Below are 6,000 nucleotides of genomic sequence, written 5' to 3'. Positions count from 1 at the left end.
TTAAGCAAAATCCGTACTGCACATGCGCAGTGGATCCAAAATTTTGGCGGGTTTAGAGGATTCCCGGGGGTACTTCTAAGGGAAAACCCCATGTCTCTAACATATGTAGTTTAGGAGATGCAACGAAAACCATCTGCGCATGTGCAGTAGATGACTCCATGGGGGGGGGGGTCTTCTATATTCCCGTAGGATTACTATGGTGAAAACCCATTGTCTTTAACAGCAGGTCAATCTTTCAAAAACGCATCTGCTTTCAAAGAAGCATGCATGATAATAATGCAATACTGGTAAAAGCTGGTGAAGCAGATGAAGATGAAAATTGTAATTTATGCTTTATTCAATGCCTGCGCGATTTCTAGCTTCAATTATTCGTTGAGTACGAGCGCTTAAAAACTTCCTATCCAAAAACAATATCATGTTCTTACATGATAATACCATTTGTGAATGACACATTTATTTTGAATATATTTATTCAGTTTCAAATATATATATATTTTAATGAAAAGATTCATTCCGAAATTTATTTTCTTGCTTTACAAATCAAAAAGAATTTGTTAAAAAGGCATGCTGCTAAAATTATTTTCTAGAAATTCTATTATAATATATAATGTATTGCAATATTTAAAAAAAAATAATTTGGAATATTTAGACATTCTATGGAACAATTTTTATTTAAAAAATCATTAGAAAATTCACATGTAAAATTTTTTTGAGAAAGGTACCTGTCTGCAGGCTCTCAAATGATTGAAGTTATTTGTGCTTGTAACATTTTCCAACTCTTCTTTCCGATGCAGTGTGCAAACCTGGAGATGTCAATTTAAGTGTTGTTTTGGTTACCCGATTGAAATTCGAAATTACAATGGTATTGTAATTTCGAATTGAATCGAATTGAATGAAATTGTCCTCTTGAATTTTCAAAGCCAAACATTAATTTGACTGAAAAATAAAATTAATTGAAAAATGAAACAGTAATTGGGCGTCTATATAATCGTGTCCCAATATTTATTTTCTAAACTTTTAGGGATAAACACGTGTTACCCGTTAGAAAAATGCTCTAAATGACGTGAGGAATAATAATTGGGTCAATATTAATAATTTGAGTCATTATATTTAATGCTGGAAAAATAATAAAATATAATTTTTTACATAAGTTCCAGTTACTATTAGTCGTACTTATGAAAAGAAAATCTTGCCTCCTTAATATACACATTAAAAAAAAAAAAGCTCCATTGTTTTATACTTAAAACTGATTGGTAGCTATTCAAAATAAATGGGGCACTTATGCAAATTAATTTCAGAAAAAATTACAACCTTTTAAAAAAACAAAAAAAATTAGATAAAAGAAATATTTTATTCCAGTCTTTTTATTAGTTTAAATATCAATAGAAAGGCGTTAAGCAAAGCATTGCATTCAGTTTGTAAGCAAAATAAATAAACTCATAAATAAAATTTGTGCATCAAACAACAAGAAAAAAGTGTTAATTTACTTAGTTTTAAAATGCAGCATTATTTAAAAATAATTACAGTAAACAATTTTATAAGATTGAAATAAAAATCACTTCATCGTGACACTCGCCCAATATAAAATAAATTCTTTTGACACATTGCTTATATAACTATCAGGGGCAGATGAAGCTACCCCTGACGTTGAAGTTCTTCATAAGCAAATATCGAATAGATGACTAATGGGTTCTAATCAAAATTCTGCATCTCAAAAGCATAATTCGAATATAAGTATTAAAATATGATAAAATATCAATGCCGGAAACAAGAAATGCAATATTTAAATGTTTATACAAGTTAAATCGTTGAATCTTTTTTTTTTCCCTCGTCATTTTTGTTCGAAAAACCTATTAAAAATCATTTTATCTGTCAGTTTTGAAATCATTTAATAGATTTAGAAGAACTTATAACTACAAGTTTTGTATAAAAAGAACGTGTTTTGAAAAATGATAGCATAAAGGTGGGGAGAAGGTCGATGCCAGATTATTCTGAAATTTGATTTCAAAAGTCGAATGTTTTGGACCTACATTGTTTTGATTAAATTAATCATAGTAAAAAAAAAAAAAAAAAAAAAAAAAAAAAATCAGATGCTTCGCGTCTTACGTAGAAAAATCTCCGAGAATTGTTAGAATAAAACGATATTAAAAGAAAAAGGGAATGAATTATGGAATATGAGCGTACAAATTTGAAACCTTTGGCAATTTTCATTGATAAATAATGTTACATTCGATGTAAGTGGGAAAATTAAAATGATTTATTAATTATAATTTATTTTTAAAGTTAATAACATATAATTAAGTAATTAATGTTGTCAAGAGAGAAATTCATTGTTAAAACACCATTTCCACTTATATGATAAAATTATATTAGCCAACAAAATGAATTTTGCGTTTTATCAACAAAAAAAAAACACCTTTATGATGTTTTATTTTGTATTTTGCTTTGAATTTTTATTTTTAATGATAATTTGTAAAGCAGAATTGTTAAAAAATGTTAAACTTTAATTTACAATTTAAAATCGAAGATTCATTATTAAATAATATTCAAATATCATGAAAATTTTTTTTGGAATTTTTAAATAGTAAGATATTAATTTAATACCATAAATTGAAACTTATATGTTGAAATAGTTATGCAAAATCAAAAATTAGATAACCTATCAACAAACCAGAGAAGATGATCTTTTAACAATAAATAAATATGTAATTGAAAATACTAAAATCCATTTCTAGACCGTATTTTTAAAATAATACAAATTAAAAATTGTTTCTTTTATCAAATTATAATCTGCTCTTTTATTTACTGAAAATTCAATTAGGAAATTAAAATGTTTCTTTTTGCTTTGGATTCCTTTTTTTTTAAATTTAAAAGTGTGTTGAAAAATTTTTATTGGAATAGATTTTCATTCAGAATTCAATTTTTTTCATTTCATTTGAATTTATTTACATTGGGTTTTTTTTTATTTCATTTGAATGAAAAAAACCAATGTAAATAAATTTTGTCGATTCAGGAGTTCATTTTCATCATAATTACTGATTTGTTCTTATTTTGTCTTCGGAAATAACGCAGTCTTACAAACTTTATTACTAACGAAAATTACGGACACAAACATGTTTCTCAAATAATTTTAAACTGCTGCCAGTAAAATTGATGGAATTTATATTTTATATATTTTAAAGAGCGGTAACATAATTTCAAACTTCGGTTTAGAAAAGCGTTGGTTTTTGCAGAACTATCAGAATGAGATCATTTAAGCATTTGGGACTTTTTCCTGCAGTTTTGGGAATATTGCATTAAAACAAACAAGTTAGCCGGTTTGCGGTGAGAGTGAGTTCTCATAATCTTTTCTATAATTCCTTGAGAGGGAGAGCCGTTAGCAGGCTTGCAACTGGTCAATCTCAAACAAGTGAATCCGAATGGTTTCCAGTTTGTGGAATCAATTCCAAACAGGTGGTATTTTTATGAGGAAGGCCAGTACAGGCGCTACAGAGAAACGACTCCTGTACACGATAGCTATTTAGTATTAAACGCACAATAACGGCCTCTCAGATTGCTTGTGACCTTGTTACAGCGAATTAGAATGTCGAGGAAAACAGTATATAGACATCTAACAGAGAGGGCCCTTTACACCCGGCGTCCAGTCTTGTGTGTCCCTTTGACTGCATCCAACAGAAAAGTACGGTCGTTGTAGAGCCAAACACATCAGTCTTGGACACAACAAGAATGGGTTTGTGTTCTTTTCAGCAACAATTTGAGATTCTCCAAATAGAGGAATTTTGCTCGAATCTCCATCTGGAGAGAACGAGGAGCTCGCTATCATCCCTTTTGTCTAAAAGAAATCGACAGATTTGGTGGGGAAAAAATTCTTGTCTGGAGTGGCATAATGTTGGGCAGTCGTACCCCACTGTACGCCTTCGATACGGGTATTGTCACCGCACATAGCTGTTGAGATGAGGTCCTTGTAGTCTATGTTATGGGGGTGCTATTTACTCAGACATCGTTTTAATAGACGATAATGCGCTGCCACACAGATTTCTTGGTGAAAAGGATATTCGACATATGGATTGCTCCTCGAGGTCTCCTGATCTCAATCCTATTTAAATTGTATTATGAAGAGCCATTACGCAGCGTAACCCCCTCCGAAGACTCTCCACGAGTTGAAAGCCGCACTTTTGGAAGAGTGGGCTTATAGCCATAAACGTTTACCGACACCCTCACAAACGGCACGAGAGAACGTTGCGAAACTTTCTTAGCGGTGATCACACTCCATATTCGATGGACTCATCTCGAGACGGATCTTTGTCTCTGATTACCTTGTCTTAACACTTCTTTTGATACACCTAGTTAATTCACAATTCACAATTAAAATCTGTTCCATATAGTTACGTTGCTATGTCCTTTCTCCCATTGTAATATATCTCTGTGCCAAATTTCGTGGCAACAAAGTATTCTCACAGATTCATCATCAGTTTTCGCAGATTTCATTTCGGGACCTCAATTTTGGACACGAGTGTAATAGCATAATTGTGTATAAAGCTTGCTTCATCTAAAAATGAACTCGTTCGTCTGTGATTGTCGTGGGTTATGACGTCAGCATTTTAATCATTTTTTAAATGGGCATCCGTGTTTTTAACAACGCATATTTCTGAAGAAAAGAAAAGAAAAGTCTCGTAAAAGATATTCTTCCCTTCCACTGCTGTAGAATAAACAATGTCTCAGAATATCCTATTTATTTAAGTTAGGAGCGGTTGTGAAATCACATCATCCCTTTCTAATTATGGCAAAATTAAGTTTATTCGGATTTTATAAAAATCCTGATCTTCTTAAAGTAATTAAAAGTTCCTCCTTAAAAGTCCAGATGTAACTCGTTGTGGATGAAGAGAGAAGTTTTCGGGTGGCACTCAACATCCACCTCGGATGCATCGTCTCTGAATGATGTTCACTGCAGATGTTGCATCAAATCTTTATTTAATAGGAACACCAACATGTATTTGCTTCCTCCAACTGGAGCTGCTGCCAACAAATATTTCTTAAGAATTTATCACATTGGGTCGGTAGTGAAAAGAGACCCGAAAATTAGGATTGGGAAAGAATAAGGGGGTAAAACCTGTCGCCATTTTGAAATGCTCTTCACTGGATGCTATTGTGCATAGGATATCTTGTAACGGTAAAATTGTTTATTCTAGAAATTGCAGTTGTCGGAAACCCAAAGTGTTACACTTTTATTGTGGGTCCACCTGAAATTACTGAAATGTCTTTCGTTCTTGATAGTGATGAGGCTGATGATGACGAACCAGATCTATTCGATGAATCTTCTTGAATTAGCCTGCATGTTGAGCGAGTAAGACACCGATGAACTTTTGGAAGATATTGGACCAGCGATATCAATGCGACTCAGATTAAACGCATAGGCTGTTTCATGTACGTATTATTAGACATGCTGTATAACTCAAATGTTCGTATTAAAAATGTTTGGTTGCATTACTTTATTTTTAGTGCATTATAATTTGCATAGTTTCCAATACTTTTTAAAAATCTTTTTTTCATATTTTCTTTGCTTATTTACTAAAATTATACCCACAATTATTTAAATTAATTAACAGAAATTAAAAGAATAGTTAAGAATTGCTTAATTTAATTTTTTGAATCTTTTGTCAACAAATTGTTACTGCGAAATGGATTATGCACATTCATTACTATCAGTGGTCAGGGAACTTATCAGAAAATGACACAAAGTACTTTGGGGTAAAAAAGATTATTAACTAAGTCAGAAATTTATTATTTAGATGATATTTATTCATATAGACAAGTGGTTTTTTTTGTTGTTGTTCAAACAGTGCCAACAATAAGTCATACGTTTGTTAAACTTCAAGTAATTATTTTGCCTTAGTTGCAAAAAAATTAGGAAGAAAAATTGTAAGAAATTTTGTGTTTATTATTTTAGTATTATGATATTTTACCAAGGGTTGATAGTTTTTTTAAAACTATAAGCAAAAA

Source organism: Argiope bruennichi, chromosome 4, assembly GCF_947563725.1.
Source record: "Argiope bruennichi chromosome 4, qqArgBrue1.1, whole genome shotgun sequence".
Lineage (NCBI taxonomy): Eukaryota > Metazoa > Arthropoda > Arachnida > Araneae > Araneidae > Argiope > Argiope bruennichi.
Note: the sequence above shows the minus strand (reverse complement) of the source record.